The 20,920-nt window shown below is 33.1% G+C and overlaps 1 long non-coding RNA gene across 1 annotated transcript in view; it reads left to right on the top strand.

Moving 5' to 3' along the window:
• The window catches only part of LOC118199869 (uncharacterized), a 158,543-nt gene extending 138,323 nt beyond the window's left edge, over positions 1 to 20,220 (top strand). Inside the window, exon 4 of the long non-coding RNA XR_004760002.2 lies at positions 18,642 to 20,220. This is a non-coding gene — a long non-coding RNA (uncharacterized LOC118199869). The remainder of the gene's footprint in view (positions 1 to 18,641) is intronic.
• The last annotated feature ends 700 nt before the right edge of the window (positions 20,221 to 20,920 follow it).

The raw sequence follows: 20,920 nt of genomic DNA, 5'->3' as shown, positions 1-20,920 counted from the left end.
AGCTGTACTATGTAATGTATATAATATGCACCATGCAAACCTGTAAACAATAATGAATGCGTAGTGTTAAACTATGTGTTAACCTAAATACCTAAGATGTAAAGTACCTTTAACATAAGTATTAATCAATCTCTCTGTGTGTAATATGTACCATGCAAGTCTGTAAATAATAATGAATGCATAGAGTTAACCTAAGTATCTAATCATGTATAATTAACGTAAATATTGAACCTTACGGATGCAAAGAACCTTAAACTTAAGTCATATTCAATTTCCCAGTAAATGTAATGTGTAATATGAAATGTGTGAAATATGTACCATGCAATATGAATGTAAATGCACCATGCAAGTATGAATAAGCAAGTCCGAATATGGTACGGCATGTGTAATAGACGTGCAAGTCCGAGTATGGCAATATGTACCATGCAAGTCTGAATGGGTAGCGATAACCTAAGTACCTAATTATGTCATTCTAGATAAGAAGGGCGTGGTGCTCATACCAATTAACCGTAACGGTAGAGGGATGGTGCCCACGTCCTCCGTCACTCACTCACTCCTCTCCGCCTTCCCTGGATAATTCAGTTTAAATTAGCAAACACCTTTGCACAAATCCTTTTAATTACAATTTATAATATCTAGAACATCGGTCATTTCGTATGACCGCCGGGCTTTCAAGTTATATTACATGCGTGGATGGGAGAAAGTGAATTTGTAAATTTTAAGTAGCTATTAGACAAATTTAAATTTGATACTTTTATTACTTATGCCATGTTCTTCCACTTAGACTTTAACTCGGCTGTTTGAAATGAAATTTATACCCAAAATTACTCGCGAGAAAAGGCGCGACATTTGAACTACGCATGTAATGCCCGCACCTGCGTCAAAAAAGCGAACATTACGTGAGCGTATACGGTATTAATTTTTAGACGTAAAAGGAAAACAAGATAAAATCATTATCTTTAAGCATTAAAGTACATTTTTCATTTTATGCGAAACAAACGGGACTTGCTGCTTATTTCCTCTATGAAGACAGATATTCTTAAATTTGAAGCATTTAGTTTGTATCATTGGTGAAAAAAAAATAAAGTTAATTAAATCGAAAAGAAACATATGATATTTCGGAATAAGGCTTCAAAATTTTGGTTAATATCTAAGAGGAAAAGGCAGTCCTATTCAGAACAGTAACTTAAAGCAAAGTTACAAAGTTAGTAGATAAGGGAGGTCAGGCTCTTTCTTCACCGCTCTGGTTCAATGACGTCATTTGGCGTAATAGAAGTAGGACAAACGAAGGCACGAAGAGAGTATGGAATAATTGTTTTTTATCTTGTAGTATGAGTCAGTGACGTCACAGAAGAGCAAACCTTATAGTAATCTAGCGTTTAACAAAATAATAGTCGAATGAAACAAGCATGGACATATACACTCTTATATATATAAGTCAGATGAGTGTTAGATTAATCAGTTAGCAACTAATATTATTAAAAGTCATTAGTCAGACATTATGTTAAGGGTAAAAGATGCCATAGATTAGGATACGTACTTTTTTTGCTTGATTTTAAATTTAATGTTGGCATGTTTCATTAGGAATTAAATTATTTCGGCATTTGAATAGCTTGAATTTAAATAGCTTCTCTACCAATTAAATTAATTCGGCATTCGAATAGGTTGAATTTTTGTCCTAGTTTTAAATTGTGTTAGCATGTTTCTCTACCGATTAAATTAGTTCGGCATTTGAATAGCTTGAATTTTTAGCCTGATTTTAAATTTTATGTTGGCATGTTTCTCTCCCAATGAAATAAGTTTGTATTTGAATAGAATGAAAGAAATCAAAAGTAAAAGAACTTGCAATGGGTTATGTTATGATTTACCTCACTTGTCTGACTTTTAACATCACAGGAAATCCACGAATTCGATCGTGACCATGAGATAAGGTTTGCGCCTCTCATTGATCGTGACCAAGTGATAAAGGTAGCCTTGCCATCTTGGTGTGAATTGTTTCATTCATGGGTCATTATTAGCGGTACAAAAGCTGCTAATAATCGTTAACTATGACGAAGGGTTAGAATTTGTTTGTCTAATTTCAGTTATTTGCATGAAGTGGTACATGATTGCGTTTTAAAGTCTTTACATAATTTATTAGCCATGTATTTACTACAATCCCTATATGAGGCTGGGTAAGAACCTAGCCAATTACTGCAGTCGGGTATTTCTAAATGTTTGTTGGACAACTTTTCATTAACTGCATCTAATCTTATGTAATGCCTCTCAATCTTACAAAACTGTTTTCGTAGGCAAAAGTAATATTATGAAATATGAAATTTAAATACCTCTTTGAAATAACAAATGAAAATAGTCGTACAAGATTAACCAGCAATTTTAAGAAAACTTTTATTTATTTTTCTTTACATAGAATAATAACCCTCTTGCCACTAATGTGCTGTACATATGTATTCAACTTATGCTCATATTGTTTTCATGAAGTGTACATAAAATTATGAAATCTAAAACATGAGATATCAGATGCAAAAATATTAATTTTTTTGTATATTTTAATCATTTAATCCTTTAGCTTTATGAAACATGCCACTAATAACACTTCTCTGAAACTTTGTATATTCCGGCTACATGAACTGAACGATACTTAAGGTTTCCATATAACTTCCAGATAATGGAATACTTATAAATATATACAAGAAGGACATCCCAAGAATTTGTTTCCTAGTCTACGATTTGCCAAAAAATTCAAAATCGAATTTTTCATTTTTTCCAAATTTAACTAGTAATTGTTATTAGCAAACCAATAAATGGTTTTTCATTTACAGCATTACTAAATTAGTCTTCACTAATGCTTTAGACTTCAAGTTTTAAGCAATGGAATAATATAGCATTAGTGTTTGAAGTAAACACGCAATGCTGATGTTTGTCGAAACCCATTTTTAGTTGCGAGATGCATCGAAATCGACTTTCACAAAAGCTTCCTTTCAAGTAAATCTTTTAAGAGGAAATGAAACCAACGAGTCCTTTTAAGGTTTTAATTCGATGGCGCATGAGTTATTCTTCAGGTGAAAAAGATATTTTTTGTTGACATCTATAAGAACGTAATACATGAGAGAAGCTTCTTTCATTCTAACTTTGTTTGATTGGAAGATGGAACCTGGCAACAACATTCATTTCTACAGAACGCTATTCCATTGCCAGATTCCGTCTTTCGAATTTAACCATCGCGCGAGGAAATGCATTAAGCTGTTGAAACATCCGCAAATATTCTTAGAGAAAGTAGTTTTTTAAAAGCTTTTGCTTTCTTTCTTTTGCACCTTTCGGAGATTAGCAGGTGTTAACTTTTTCTTTTGAATGGTCGAAGCAGAAGAATTCGCTTTCTTCTATTTTCTAGTTTATTGTGTAAAGGTGATATCACAAACACATTTGGGACAAGAAAAAAGTTTTCAATTCATTTTAGATTTCTCTAACTTTTTTGTATACTTTTCATCTTTACAGCCAGTAAAAAAAAGAATTTGAGCAATATCCAAAGATTTTTAATGTTTTAAATTATTACATACTAAAAACGAAAATGCAAGGATTTTAAAATGGATTTTGAAAAGCGAAATACTTTGAATTTAACTATGACCATTCATTGGAAATTTCGACCAATGAAATAAAATTAAACTTTCGAAATATATACATAAACCATAAAGTATATTTATACCAGTAGAGCGTCTTTGAAGAGTTTTTCATACATTTCCATAACGATTTTAATGAAAGAAAAAAACATTCTGAAATGTTTCAAAAGACCTTTCTGGCAACAACGTGCAATTTTTAAGCCAAATTTATTTTCATAATTAGTCAGATATCTTCTGTCGTAAAAATGGCAAATATTTACAAGTTATAGATCAATTTCACAACTTTTCTCTTTCCAGAAGTTTCATTATTATTCTGTATTTCAAAAAAAATGTCGCGAGAGTCAATATATTGTCATTTATAATTGCAACATAAATAACATTCTTCTTAGTGAAAAGTAAAGTCATTATATATTGCATTTTGGCAGGGAAAAAATATATTTGAAAAGATTATGAACTTCCAAATTTAGTTATTTCTTAAAATTTCACATTTAGTTATTACCTTACGATAATGTAGGAATTTAATATTACATTAGAAACTAATTCAGATGTTAAATAAAGAATTAAATATGTGCTCTTATCGGGATGTATTGCCCACCCAGGCAGAAATTCGAAGATGCAATACCTGAAGAAGCCGCATAGGATTTCTCAAGATATTCCGCTCCAAAAGAACTAATGACTCTATAGTGGCATCATACTATAATGTTATCAGTAATAATTCCTCACTGGCCTGACTTGGCCGATTGGGTTACGATTTCTTCTTCCTTCATTCTCTACTTCGTAGAGACATTAAGTATTTTCTGAAAGCAGGAGACATGAAAAATGGGTAACGCCTTCGCCGGTACTTGAACCACGGACCTCTCGAATACCAGCCGAGTGTGCTGACCATTACACCACGAAAGCATGCTATGAAAGCAAAAGAAATATCTTATAATTTAGGTTAGAAATGTAAGGAAATAAAAACAGTTTATCTATGTGTTCTTGTATTGCAGTGGGGAATTAGCAGCTGGAAGATTTGTTTTCAGCTTCTGGAGAAGACAAAGTTTTTTTATTCAATATTTCCTTTTACAAAATCCTTAATGACTTTGCATATTTCCAACAGAATATGCATTCACTTTAAGACAGTAGCAGGATGTTTAAATAAATTAGAGTCAGTACTTAATAAAATAATAGACAAAAACTAAACCTTAAATTAACCAAAGTGCAATATTTATCTCCTTTTTTTAGGTATGTAATTGAATGTGTGATTTAGAAATTTTTATCGAAATTCTTGTATGAAAATAGAAACATATTGTAACTTTTGAAGAAGGATTTATTTTTAATAATTTATATAAATTATCAGTAATTTTAAATGGTGAATTAAATTTTCCTTAAATATAAATTTTTGGAATCATAAAAATAATTGATATATGAAAGTATGTGCTATTTAACAAAAAATGAGATGAAAATAAAGCATATAAAGTGTGGGAAGTTTTAATTAAGCGCAAAGTTTTCCTGAACTGTTATTTTCATAGATTAATGGGAGAATAAATATTTTGGGGCTACTCCGGAAAATGATGAACGAAGACCTCCCATCAATGGTGAATCGATTAAATTTGAAAAGAAATGATGGATGAGAAATATATCGATCCTGTTTGGTGAAAGGTGTTTTAATCTGGACATACATCTGGATAACATGGAATAAGATGTTATTAATGTATGAGATTTCTAATGCATTCATATTTCGCATTATGAATCTTCTTTTATCATTTTAAAAGGAAAGGCTTTTGTTTCCTTTAGAGCACATGCATTTCTTAGTTACCTTTGCTTCGGAATTCTTTCGTTTACTTGTTTACCTCTGAGACCTAATAATGCAGTCTTTTGAAATACCGAATGCATTTAAACGCAGAATTGTAATTAAGAAAGATATGTTGTTCCATCTTTTCAAACGTTGTTGTTTAGTTTTGTCTGTTATCATGTTTCATCATTTCTTTATTCGCTGTTTGGAATGTTAAATAAAGCCGAAGTATAAAGCAAAAAGAAATCTAAAATTTTCAGCTTGCAAGCTAAATTTTTCTTAAACAATAGTAATCATAAATAAACCTTATATTTGATATTAGTTTTAAAGAAAAGCTTTTTTTATTTTAAGGAAGACTGAATGCAAATCTTTCTTCCACGAGAATCAAAAATATTATAAATCTTTATCAAAATATGTTTTCTCTTTAGAGGAGAGGTGTAGTACTTGCCAGTTTCTATACGTAAAAATTTTCTGCACGTACATGCGCCTTTAACCTAAGGATGTGGCTTCACTAAAATTTTCGTCTGGAAATGCTTGATTATGAAAAATAAACGAATCTGAACCGTGTACAACAATCGAGAATTTCAAGGACTACGGAATTATTAAAAACATTTCAAAATAGGCTCAGATGTGATAATATTAAAATAGCAATACATAAAAAATTCTGTACTAAGAACGTATTATTTAGTTTATTTCAAAAATTGTGTGCATTACGTTTCACTACAAATTTCTTTGCCGCTTTTTATGCTTTTAGCAAAATGCTGATAAATTAAATATTTTTCTTTATTTTTAGTATTGAATATTATAAGTATAACAGAAGCATGAAGATAGCTTATTTCTTCAATTCAGTCTTGAACATTGTCATAACGGGTGATTTTTTGTCATACCAGTTCTTTAGAAAGACAGAAGGAAATAATCCTGCTGTATAAAAATAACTGACTGAAATGATGAATTTTGAAACTAGATTATTTAAAAAAAAAAGACAAAATAATTAAGAAGTTTTCTGAAAAATAAAGGATGTGTGCCAGCAAATAAAGTGGTGTAGTAATGCTGTTTAAAACTTTTACAATAATCATTCTACATTACTAAACTTTTTCGAGTTGCAGCGATGCTTGATTATTGATTATTATTAATTATTGACGTCGCCATTAAATGCTGAAAGCATCAACTGCTTATGTTATACAATCCGCATATTCTAATCTGAATTATCACATTGTAGTGTATAAAATTTTCAGAACAATTATTTTATAAGTTATCATAGCTTTGAATTTATTTTCAAACATGTTTTTGGAAGTAACTTTGGATTGAGGCAATCCAGAGTTTTTAATTTAACACGGTGATTTGAGAAACTTCCAGGAACCAATACAATATAACTCAAATTTGTCGTAATTTTATATTTTACAGGTTTCCCTGCTAGTCAAATTCAATAAATTTATTACCCGTCTTGAAGGATTGAAAAGACTTCATTAAAAAAAAACACTTTTTGCGAATGTTTTTACTGTATTGTAATAAACGTTTTAACGTTAGAACGAGATGCATTTTTTTCTTTTAGCCTATGTCTGCTGCTCTAATTACATAAAAGATGCTTACTTTATTATTTTAACAAGGGTACTCCGCAAGCCTCACAATCCCAAGCAAGAAGTACGGTTTGTAAACACAATAGCTTGGGTACTTCAGGAACATGAACACTCCTTTCATTACCCTCTAAGTTCTATAAATACGACATATCTGTTCGGAGGCTTTTTTTTATATCAGTGAATGAAAAACGCGTATAAATTAAGCATTTTCATCAAAGTGATCAGAATTATAATACATGCTTTATCGCTTTGCTATTCTGAGCTCGCTTAATTAAATTCTGATTAACATAATCAGGGCAACAAGAGGCTGAGCTGTCAAAGCCGCTGAACACTGATAGTTCTGCCCGAGATTCGAGTACCGGCGAACGGCAGAAATGGATTCGACTTCAGACGCATGCAGCGGATATCTGATAAAACCCATACAATATTTCTCCTAAAATGAATTAGTAATGTTCCTGATAATTCGTATCGCAGATGCGATAAGAGTAAAATGGTCTTATACATTTGTTGCGGGAACATCAGTAATGACATAGCGTAAAAAATAATATAACACACAAAAATATAACATAAACAACAAGAATAGTCTATAGTTATTTCACATAGATACAGAGTTAATTTCTATTTCAGTACCACTATGCGGACTACTCTCTGTATTTTTATGAGTGGCTTGTTTCCCTATGTGTCTTTATCTCCAGACCTCAACCCCATTGATTATAGACTAAGGCAGGTCTTGATTGTATTCTAGCTTTCTAGCAAGCAGGAACATTTTTTAGAAGTCAAACAACAAAAATCAGCGTAATATTTTTCAAATTTTCACAGAACTAGTTTCCATGGTTTTACCGAACCATCATCCTCAGTTGCAAAAGCGTAAATAAACGAGATAAGATATAATGATTAAATAAGATAAGATAAGAAAGCCTGAACAGGAGGCAAGCTACATCTTTACATCTTCCATTGGTGAACTGGATTTTCTAGAGGCATTTCACATTCAAAAAAATCTTTCTGTTCTAGTTAACGACCCTAATTCCAATCCATCTTTGCCTTCAGCCTTTAAAGAAATTATGTTTTAGTTCTGGTTTGATCAACAGATGGCGCCAGTAGCTTATCTCCTGTCCAGGCTTTCAGATCTTATCTAATAATTCTATCTTATCTCGTGCATTTGAGCTTTTGCAGCTGAGGATGATGGTTCGGTAAAACCATCGAAACTAGTCCTGTGAAAATTTGAAAAATATTACGCTGATTTTTGTTGTTTGACTTTAAATTTGTATTTGTTCGGCGTGTTGTTATATCTTAAGCAGGAACTTGCATGTTCGTTATACAAGAAATCATAACACAAATAATATGAACTGTAAGGAAGAGAAATTCCTATTTTAACACCATGTGCTATTTCTGTGCACATGATATATAACGAATATACTTATTGTCTATCTTTTTTGTCACCAGATCTCACACCCTTTGAAGATATATTATCAGCCCCTCAATGATTTTTTTTCAGTTTTTTTTTACGAAACCAAGAGTTGCATGAATGTTTCTATAATATTTTTCAAACATTCTCTCGTCTGCGTAGATTAGGTAATACAGAGATTCAATAACAATCAGTTATTCTTGTTGTTTCTTCATTATTTACAAGAAACAAAGCTTCGAATTTTAATAAAAAAAACTACTATATTTTTTTTTAACTAAACCATTATCCTGTTATTTTTATCTTTACTGCCACCTTTATTTTCCTGGTCTCTTATCAGTATACAAATTTAGCTAACACAAATAAGAACAGTGTTAAAAAATTTTATCAACTTTGCACTATTAAAATTTTTTGATCATTAAATAGATAAGTGAAAGTTCACTTACCTTCTAAATAGGGCTGGCCTGAACTGCCTGCTTTTCCTTCTTCTCGGTATCTGTCTCTATGATAAACTTCGATTTACTGCGCAACACAGCTATAAACTTTTTAAGAAATTTTAATTCGTATGAAAGATATCTACAAAATATTTACAAGTTATAATGATTACAAGCATAATTTATACGGAGACGGTCTATCGTTATACATCTGTTAGACGCGTCAGCCGTTCAACTGACTACTTTTAGTCTCTTTCGCCAGAGGGCGTTCGTGGAAGTAAAGTTCTAGTAAGCAAACGCGACACTCCCACCTTGAGGTCCAGTATCAACAGAGGATGGACCTCAACTGACCTGTAGTTCAAGTCTTTTGAGATTTCGTCATACGTCGAGTTCTGTACCTCACTAGCATATCCGACTCAGGTGTAAAGTTGAGTTCAAGAGGTATGAGGTTCTTAGTAGGTCTTATAATCTTCCCTTGTGCAGTTTTCAGTTTCACTAATCTAATGTGTCCGTCGTGGGATGGAAAAATTTCCACGATTCTAGCTAAGGGCCAGTTTATCCTTTTTTCGTTGTTGGACACAATTACAAGATCACCAACTTTCACAGAAGATGGTTCGCGGATGAATTTTGAGCTTTGTTTTAGTTGCCCTAAATATTCTGATCGAAATCTGTTTCGTAAATCTTTTCTCAATTTGGCTCTGTAAAGGTATCTTTTATTGATGGATTTAGAATCCAAAAGATCTAATTCAGGAACTCCAGTCTCTGGAATTTCTGTTAGAAACATTGCTGGGGTGAGAGCTCTTAAATCCTTTGCGTCTTCTGACAAATACGTGAGAGGACGGTTGTTCATAATGCTCTCGCAGTCACAAATGATTGTCAACAATTCTTCGTAGTTCAGAGAAGATTTTCCTAGTACCTTTCGAAGAATTCTCTTTAGTACTCCAATTAATCTTTCCCACCACCCTCCCCACCATGGCGAGGAAGGGGGAATAAATTTCCATTCAATTTTCTTAACTGTTGCATTTTCTAAGATAGAATTCCAATCTATGGTCTTAAACAAATTATTTGATCCAACAAAATTGGTTCCATTGTCGGAGTATACAGCGACAGGTCTACCCCTTCGAGCGATGAATCGCCTGAATGCGTGCAGAAAACTTTCGGTTGATAGAGATGAGAGTAGCTCTAAGTGAACTGCTCTATATATTGCGCAAGTAAAAATGACGATCCATGTTTTTTGGCCTCCTTTTAAAATTAAGGGACCCGTCAGATCAACACCAATAATCTCAAAAATTAAAGCATCTCTTATTCTGTCTTCAGGTAGTGACGCTTGAGGAATCTTATATGAATCAGAGTCGAACCTTCGACATCGTACACAGTTTTGGATAACCTTGCGTACGGTCTTCCTACTCTTTATGATCCAATATTTTTCACGCAAAGCGCACATAACGCACATAACATGTACTCCAGCGTGACTTAGCCTTTCATGTTCAGATTTGATCAGTTTTAATACTAATGGATGTTCTGAGGGAAGTAAAACTGGGTAACGAAAGTCAGCATCATCGTCTCTCTGAAAGATACGTGTTTTCACTTTTATAAGGCCATTGGAGTCTATGATAGGTTCTAGAGCATGTATTCTTTTATCTTTCAATCCTTCGAAAGATTCTCGTTGGATGAGTCGGAAAACCACTGTTTCAGCTCCTTTTAGTTCTTCGACTGAAATTCTCCCATGAGTTCTTTCAGATGGTGGTGTTGTAGCATTTTTAAGGAATCTAAAGATCCAAGATACGACCTTTATGATCTTTTCAAATTTTGAAATATTGTCAAAAAGTTTAAATTTATCTGTATTCGTGTTATTGCTGGCTGAAACCACAGTTTGTTTTCTCTCTCCATTTACTATATCGAAGTCAGGATGTTCTCCATCTGCAATAGGCCACTCTTCTGGAGGTCGATAAATCCAATCTGGTCCTTTCTACCATTCGGATTTCCTCAATTCTTTTGCAGAGCAACCGCGTGATGGCAAATCCGAAGGATTAAACTTTCCGGGAATGTGATGCCAGTGATCTGGGTTACTCAGTTTTCGAATCTCATTTACTCGATTGGCTATAAAAGTGGACCAATTTTCTTTCTGTTTTATCCAAAAGAGGGTATTTTTGGAATCCGTCCAGTAAAAAACTGGAGCCTCTTTTAGTTTCAAGTCTTCTCTTATTGTATGAGAGAGCCTGGCTCCAATAGTGCAAGCGAGTATCTCTAGTCGAGGTATGGTGAGTGCTTTTAGGGGAGCAACTCTCGCTTTAGATTGTATCAATTGACAAGTGACTCCACTCTCACCGCTGTGTCTAAGGAAAATGCAGGTCGCATACGCGTCCTTGCTTGCGTCTGAAAATACATGCAGAGTGGTACTTTCGTCTATTTTGGGAAGCAATCTAGGAATTTTGATGTCTTTCAAATATTTTAACTGAGATGACCATGTGAAAAATTTCCTTGCTAGATCATTCGGCAAATTAGTATCCCAGTTAATTTTCTGTTTCCAGCACTCTTGCAGAATCAGTTTAGGCAAGAGAGTAACTGGACTAGTAAACCCAATTGGATCAAAGATTTTACTCAATTCGGAAAGAACAGATCTTTTGCTCAATACAGGGTTTTCTTCATATTTTACGTGACAAGACAAAGTATCGTCAAACAAGTCCCATTTCAATCCCAATACTGACACAACATCTTCATAATCTTTATCAGAAAGGTTTAGAATTGAAGTTTCATTTTTAAGTCTATTATGTTTCCATCCTCTTAGGTCAAATTTTGCAGTAGCCATTATTTCCTTAGATCCTTTGATAAATGAGTTTAATTCTTCAATTGATTCCACGCTCGCTACGCAGTTATCCACATACATGGCTTTCTTTAGCTTTGAAGCTATTTCCTGATGATGTTTTGGTACATTTTCCAAATGGTAGTTAATCGTGGCAGCGAGTAAAAAGGGGCTGGCGTTTACGCCAAATACAACCCTTCGGTGCCGATATATAGTCAGTTTTTCAGGCTGTCCTTTCTCCCACCATAGGAAGCGGAGAAAATCTCGATCCGCTGGATTCACACCTATCTGAAGAAATGCTCTTTTTATATCCGAAATTACTCCATACTTCCCCTCTCGAAATTTTGTCAAAATTTTGGGGATCAATTCAAGATAATTAGGACCCTTTTCCAGACAGTCGTTCAGAGATACCGAATTTTTCTCCTTTGCAGATGCGTCGAACACTGGTCGAATTTTCCCGAAACACGGGTCTATGTGGCAGATAATGCCCTTTGATCTTTTCTGCCTCCGAAATATCGATAGGTTCAATTATTCCCTCTTCTACCCAATCCTTTAATACAGTTTCGTAGGCTTCTAAGGAATTCTTTGTCTGAAGGGTTTTCACGCAAGACTTCAGACGCTTTTCTGCAAGGATTCTATTATCTGGCAACTCAGGATGAATTTGAAGCCATGGAAGTGATACCTGATACCTTCCAGTGTCATCTCTTTCTAAAGTACGGATGAAATAATTTTCTGTAGCCTTTTCTATTTCTTGTTTTGTTTGAGAAAGAGCTGGTTCAGTTATTCCGATAGAATCAAGAGACCACAAGTCACAAATTTTTCTGTCACTAATGTGTAGTGATAAAAGAATTTCATTAAAATTCTTTCCCTTTACCTTCGTTCTCCCTAATATAGTCCAACCAAGGTGTGTATTCATCGCTACTAAACTCTCCGTTACGTGTTTTGTTTCCCCTGTAAAGAGTTTTCCGGCATAATCTGCTCCTACAAGCATGTGTATTTCGTTAGGGTGTTTTTCAAATAAACAAGAATTCTCATTAGTTACATCACTGGGAAAAATTTTGTAACCTCTTAGTTTCTTTAAGCATTCCCTATCCTCCAATTTTGGAATATGTGAGCATATGGTTTTTTGGCTCAAAACCTCCATTTCGCATGTGAATCCTGTTTCTGGATTATTTAACTTAATCAGATACTTGTTGTGATTTTCCCTTTTTTCTATTCCTCCAAAAAGCCCATGAGTCACACTTTCCTGACCTAAAGATTTTAGTTTTAATTTCTCCGCAAGAAATGTGCTGATATATGATCTGCTACTTCCGGTATCCAGAATTATTCGTATAAAATTGCTTTCACCCTTTTCGTAAACATTGGCAATTAAAGTTTGCAAGATTACACTTTCATAGGATGAATTATTCGTTAAGGCCTTATTTTCAATTTGTTCTTCCTTAATTTCTCCGTTTTCGGTTTTAAAACACATTATAGTGGCATGTCGTTGTTTACATAATTCACACCTTATTCTAGAAGTGCAAATAAAACTAAGATGCCGTGGGTGTAAACAGCGATAACAGATCCCTTTCGCTTTACATTTCTCCCTTTTTTTCTCAGTAGACCATAAAGATGCTTGTTTACACGTTAAAGACTCGTGATCAGAAGAGTCGCAGAAAACACATGGTGTTTGTCCCCCCCCCGCAAACTTGCGTTCGTCAACTCCGAAGCTGTGTGTTTCGCAATAGGTCTGGTTTCACTCAGTTTGTTATGCTTTTGTGGCGCCGCCTTTGGCTGGACCGTCTGGAATGTACGTTCCCGCGCAACTAATTGCTCAGAAAGAAATTCCACTAGGTGACTCAAATCGTAATTTGATTTCCGAACTGTTTTATTATACTCCAAAACCAAATCTGCGGGCAATGTTTTAAGCAAAATAGGCGTTAATATAGCTCCATATGTTTCTGAGGTCATATTTAATGATTCAAGACATCGAATATGTTTCTGTATATAATTGAATAACTTACGGAAATTTTGAATGTCATTAGAATCCTTTAGAGGTCTTATTTTCAGTAATTTATCTATATGGGCGTTGATCAGTACATCTTTATTTCCAAATCTTTCTGTGAGGAGTTTAACTGAAGTTTCGTAATTTTCTTCGGTTAAATCGAAACCGTCAATGGTGTTATAAGCAGTGCCTCCCAAAAAGGATTTCAAATAATTAAATTTGCTTATAGCGTCAAGCGTTTTATTTTGGTGTATGGCTGATGAAAAAGTGTTCCAAAATGTCAGCCATTCGCAGCTCTCGCCATAAAACTTCGGAATCGTAAGTTTAGGAAGCTTCACATTATGACTTTCGATTTTAACGTTTTCTATAATACTTTCACTTAACTGTTCAGTGCTTCGTAACACATTAAATTTTTGTTGTTCTATATTAATTTCTTTCAATTTTTTGTTAGCTTTGTATTTAAATATAGTTATTCTTTCACGATATTCGTCAACACCGTTTAATTCCTGGTCAAGATCCTTTATGTCTATTAATTTTTCTATATCGGCATCTATTCGTTTTAACTCGTTCGATTTTTCATTTAAGAGTTCTAAGGAAATTTCTAGTTCCCCTGCATTCACTTCTGTTTTTGGTAATTCAGTTTCGATTCGGCCAATTAATTTTGTAACGGCAGCCCTTATGTGGCCGCGTTTCCTTTTCAATGTATCGATGAATTCCGTCATTATTTAATATTCAACAATTCAACAAGTATCAGCAATTCACTAATTATTTATGCTTATGTATTATCTATATAACTGATATCAATTTAGACAGTTTCAATAGTTAGGAAAACAGCAGTTACTGGCAGTCCCTGTTCGGGCGCCATGTTAAAAAATTTTATCAACTTTGCACTATTAAAATTTTTTGATCATTAAATAGATAAGTGAAAGTTCACTTACCTTCTAAATAGGGCTGCCCTGAACTGCCTGCTTTTCCTTCTTCTCGGTATCTGTCTCTATGATGAACTTCGATTTACTGCGCAACACAGCTATAAACTTTTTAAGAAATTTTAATTCGTATGAAAGATATCTACAAAATATTTACAAGTTATAATGATTACAAGCATAATTTATACGGAGACGGTCTATCGTTATACATCTGTTAGACGCGTCAGCCGTTCAACTGACTACTTTTAGTCTCTTTCGCCAGAGAGCGTTCATGGAAGTAAAGTTCTAGTAAGCAAACGCGACAAACAGGGTTCCTAAAGTTAAGAAAGAACTTTTAACAGCAGCTGCTGACTTTCTCTGATACTTACGCCTAGCGTTTAGATATGGAATCGGTATCAACACCTTGCTAGCGGTATTTGCTCTCTTGATTTGGGGGCCTGAACCTATGGCAAGCCTTTTTTCATACGAGTCATATGAATCACTTAAGTCTTAGGTTAACTCATTTTCTTCTAAACCTCGCACTTGACTTCTTTTACACTGCACGAGCTGTAGTTTGCAAAGTTGAAGCTATATTAAAGAGTTTAAACTAATCTCTAACTCTGTAAACTATAACTCTTTACTAGGAAACGGACTTCAGTTTCACTGAAATATAGGTAATCAACCGAATTTGAGGAAACCAGCATTTTTAGGTATTTCTTTCCTAAAAGTTTCGTTATTTCCTCTCATTTCATGTTGATGATATCATCAATCTTCAAAACTGAAGTGCATTCTAAAATTAGATTAAAAAGTCGGCAGGTTAATGATATAGCCGAGAAGAACGGAAATTAATCAAAATTAAATGAACGGAATCCATAAATTTTCCCTTTCAGCATACTTGATTTAATTTATAACTGCTGTTTAAACTTGCCAACTAAAATATTTTTTTTTATTTTTAGCTTTATTTTGAAAGAACATTTTTAACCTGAAACTGTTGTAAATTGAGGTTCCATTAGAACTTTGTGATATGAAGTTTCAATAGTTTTCACCCTTTTTTTTTAAACCAGTTGCATTTTTTTTCTTTTATTTCTTAAAGCACAGTTTACTAGCCTATGCTACAGGTACTTCTTTATAAACTGAATAGAATTTCTTTTTGAATTCAAAAAGTTTTGAGAAAATTTTCGTGATAGTTCTAACCCAACGAAAAATTAATAAAATTTCCAGTAATCTTAAAAGAAACTCTAAACATCACTCTGCATTAATCATTATTACCAACACCAGACTTTCACTTCATCTTATTTTTTTCTTGATAGCGATTTAAATATGTTTTTAGTAAATCTCATTCCGGAATTATTCCTTTAACACACAAAGCAGAAAAATATTTCTTTAGCTATAAGATTTTTTTAATTCTGCGAGAATTTCGATTGTTTATCTTCTTTGAAAAAATAGTTTCCCATAATTTTTGGTATCATAACTTTTCTAATATTTTATAATCTCTCGTTATTATTAGTAACATGTTGTTATCATCTATTATTATCAGTAACTTGTTATTTGTTGCTGTTGTTATTGTTGCGAAATGCCCTGTTGAGGTGAGATAGGTTGTTTATAAAGCGAACCTTAGTTTTATAAAGGGAACCTAGAGTTTCCCGAAAGTGGTAGGGAAAAGCAGGGTTACCAGATTTGGGGCGCAATCGCCCATTTGGCGATATTTGGCGACAAAATTGATGATGTGCCATAGACGAAGTGAGGGCATTCTAGAACATATTCTTAGCGGTTTTCTCGCGAATATTCTTGAAGGTAGGTTAAAGCTTTATATGCCCCGTCTGTCTTGGGATAGTGTGTCTTTTGAATTCAAAGATTAGATTGAGAGCGATTGACCGAATCGGGAGTTGTACTTTAGTGCTTTGCCGTAAAGCTGTCTTCACCCTTATAGCCTGAAGCCGGCCTTGCTGAGTGTTTCAGCGGGTTTGTACTAGTTTTTTGAAGAATGCAAAAGTGTCTTTCAAACTCTCCTGTGCAATAGTGCATACTGGTGAATAAATTGTGTTCTGATTCTTCCTCTAGTGTTATCACCAATTATTCCAAATCCACGAACCCGTAGAACACAACATTATTATCAATAACCGTTATCAATTTGCTACTAGTCTCTGTAACAACTCTGTAACTGAGTGTAAATATAAAACGTAAAGTTACGAAAAATTAAATTAGTTTTATAAAAGCAGAGTTGTTGCTGTGAGATGCTTAAATTAGATAGATATGAGAAGTAAGTATATTTAGAAAAATAGTATATATTTAAATTAATCCACAAGTAAACTTTCATTTCGTTTAAAGCAGCATTTCTCAGTCTGTGGTCAGTAGACCACATGAAACCTCCGAAGCCTTCCCTTGTGGTCCGCCAAATTTCCAAAACATTAAATTCAAGTTAATTAATTATTCCACACTACAGCTTAAAATCTATAGTGAGGTGCAAAATATCTGAACGTTACACATGGCAGTCGTGTATCAGTTTTTCTCTCAAAACCGACATTTTATGAAATTTATTAGCGTTTGTCCTATCTATGGACTTCCCACAGTTTCAGTACGAAACTAAGGACTAAAGACACCATTACTTCGGCACTTCTTAAGAGCATATATCCAAATATAAAACAATTATGCGAGACCTTTTCTTAGTTTTGTAGAACATTGATCGACACATTATTCGGTAATTTTAAACACAACGAATATATAGCACCATCAACTGAACAACGCAGAATGTGAAAAACAAATTATAAGATAAAAGCTTAGAAAATAGTGAATACGAACAAACTAAAATTAACAAATTTTATATGAGTATAGACGATTTTAAAAACTGAAGAAATTTTTCGGATTTTTAGCTAAACAAAATCTGAAGGAATATTTTTTGTAATAACATTTCCTTTATAAATTGTTAGTTCTTCGTGCCTTAAATGAAGTACTTTTATTCTTTGTTAAAGAAAAGAAAAATTGAATTCTACGATTTTTTTCAGTTTGCATCATTTAACAAATATGAAATCAAATTTACTCATTCTGATAAATGGCCAGTTGTATTTATATAGCTTGATCTCTAATTATTTCAAAATTTTTATTTATGTCTTCAGTTATTGGCTTGTATTTTTGCTTGTGTCTTCAGTTATCAGCTTATATAATGCACAGTATATGATAAAAAACGCACCATTTCAGGTATAACTTAATTGAGAGTAAAGGTTAACAAATATTATATAAAATTAAGCTAGTTTAAAGCTAATTCGTTTAAAGGATAGGTAATTGCTTTCTTCTGCGTTTCAGATAATATTGAATAAAACGTTATATTGGACGAATTCCAAGTACTTTTATGATAAAACTACAGAGAAAATACTGGGAAACAGGCCTCATAAATTCACAAAGAAATTTTAATTTTACTGCCCGAAAGATTAAGTGTCATGCCATTTTTCATCTTGAAAAATGCCTAATTATATCCGCCCTTTTACACCAAGAAACCAGAAAACAAAAAATTGGACTATAAATAACTTCTAATTTAAACCTGCTATTACAGAATAAAATTTAAAAGTGAGACGTAACAGTATTTATAATCCAGAATAACTCAATCTAATCGTCTGGCGGAAAACTATACATCGCATTTTATAAAAGGAACTAACGCGTGTAAAATATGCTTTGTAAATGTTATTTATTACATATATGTTGCCGATAAAATGTATAATGTATCTCTTTCGGTGAATGATTTATGTTACTTTATTTTAGTTTTTAAAACTAATTTCATATCTGATTTGGGGAAGGAAAAAAGAAGGGTAAAAGAAACTAAGGTATTGCCCTATTGATATTTTCTGTCGTTATTTAAAATGTTTTGATCACATTTCTTTGAAACAAAAAACAAGTTAATTTTTTCAGTTTAAAATTTTAATTGATTGTTAATCATATAATAAAAACATAATTATGTGTATATAAAATACATAGATTATTTTCTTTATTAAACAATGCATGAAAACTATTTTTGCTATCATAAAATAGAAGGCTTGTACCGTTCCCATTCTTATTACGCACATTTAATGGACTGTACACCAGTTCTAATGATGTGAGAAATTTTGCAGTAACTTATCAAACAAAACGTTAGGTGCTTTTTTTTCTTTTTTCAGGATGTTTCAGAGCAGTCTCTCAGAAATGTGCATTTAGGTACGAAACCTCATAACAGGCAATAATCATACTGGAAAGCTACACACCCACAAAGACAGAAAACAAATCACAAACGGTGAGTATTTATTAGACAAAGAAAATTATATGTAACAGAATTGTTTAAAGTGGAAACTTTTAAAGCAGATGTTTGAAGTTTCTGTCTGCAGATGCAATACACACCTCTCAAAGACGACGGATGGATCGATGAACTCTTTTGCAAAAATTGTCGGTTGTATCAACAACAACACTATTTGCAATTTGAGCCACTAGATCTATGATCGATTCGTCAAGGGTTTAATACACTAGGCTTTTCATACATCCCCACGAAAGATGCTTCATCTTGAAATAGCTTGATAGGTGTAGTCCTATGCTCTCCGCTGTATAACCCGCGTCACATTCTGGTTTGGCAAAGAATGCAAAGGAATAATAGTAGGAGTGCTGCTGAAATTAAAAAGACCCTATGTTGCTGCTATATTAAAGCAGAAAACAATACCACGGGGTGGAGGGGTAAGAAAATGAAGTAAAATATCTAACTGCAAAAAGCCATGAAATCTTCACAGAGGCTGGACTGAAGATGACTGAGGATTCATGCAAAGCTATACTAATTAGACTCTTCGTTACAAAGGAAAGTGGTTTGCTTTGGTTTGAAGAGTTCATTTAGGAAACTCACATGAGTAAACATAAGTGATTCAAGTAAGATTAAGACGAAAAAGAAAGAAGCAATTTATCTTATCAATGATCCAGTCCGGGAAGTAAAAATATCCCTTAGTAGCAATTCTATTTAACAGCAAAGAAGACGAACAATCGATGAGTCTCATACTCGAACATTCAGTGAAGAGAAAAGGAAGGTCTACAAAAACGATGATTTGTGGAATAACTCATCAAAACCTCGATATTTCGTGTATTTTAAGAGCAGCAAATAGCAAAGAGTGCGTGGGAACAAAGAGTCAAGGACTGCCATATCGATGTGCCAAGATCTCTCAAAATATTCTCGAAAAGCATTTCAATTGGATACAAATGCGAAGTTCTTCCGTTAATTGTGCAGTCTCTGGAATTATATAAATCTTCGCAGAATTCGCAGCCGGGAAATAAGCGGACATTTCGGAAAATAAGCTGTTTACTTGAAGGAAAGATTTGAAAGTTTCACATAATTAGCTGGTTTGAAGGAATATCATAAAAATGGGGGGAGAAAATGTGTCTTCCCCATGAAGCAAAGATACGAGATCCATATAAAATTACAATTAGTCTTCCGGAGAAGAAGTAAAAGAAAGTTTATTTCAAAAAACTCATAGATCGCTCGCTTCCTGTATTCGCCACCTTTTTATTGCCAAGTCAGAAGAATTTCTGCTAAAGAAAAATACCTTCTCTTCTACCCTAAAATATAAGATACCAGATGTAACAAGGAAAAGTCTAGATATTAATTAAAATCAGATTCATTTTCTTTACCTAAACATTGCGATTTTTTTCTGTCAAACTAGTCAGAAAAAACATTAAAACTTAACAATGTTTCTTTTGAAATTACTGAAATTGGAAAATTCAGAGAAAATGCTATAAACTTATAATAATTTTAATTATATTTCAGATAAACTGGAAGAAGATATCTTAATAATTACTGCTTTATATATCACAGTTGCGTTTAATAATTTTGAAACAGAAGGCCTGTAATAGTATTTCCTTCAATACGTAGAAGCTTTCGAGACTAAATGAATGCCCGTCAAGCACTGCATACATAAGTTTAAATCTTTTTTAATTTAATTTAACTAGGAAAAAACAAGTACTTTGAAATTCAGTTTAGAGAATAATTAAACCGATTACGTTTGCATTGAATTAAATTAAAACCAAAGATAGGAAATCTACGCTAACTCTATTTTGAAATAATTATGAACTTAGTTAACATAACACAATAGTGTTCATATAAAAAAGGTTTCATAGTGAACAAAACACGAGAAGATATACTCAAAAGCACTGAATTTTTAAAAACTCCCTTTTGTCAGCCTTGAAAATTAATGGCTAGATTAAGAATAAAAAGCAGCAAAACTGAGACTATAAACAAAAATAAATAAATACATTCCTGTAACAAAGGGCATCACTAATTCCTAAAAACATTATGTTCGTTTTCTAATAAAAATCTTATAAACTGTTACTTTCTTTTGTTTGCTTTTGTTTCGATCATTTAAATGTTCCAAACTGAATGACATTTTAAACATTTGCCCAGTTAAAGATATGGCTAACAATCGAGCTA

This window comes from Stegodyphus dumicola, chromosome 4, assembly GCF_044657685.1.
Source record: "Stegodyphus dumicola isolate Sdum_Otavi_A_Nest chromosome 4, ASM4465768v1".
Classification (NCBI taxonomy): domain Eukaryota; kingdom Metazoa; phylum Arthropoda; class Arachnida; order Araneae; family Eresidae; genus Stegodyphus; species Stegodyphus dumicola.
This window is presented reverse-complemented; position numbering and strand designations above follow the sequence as displayed.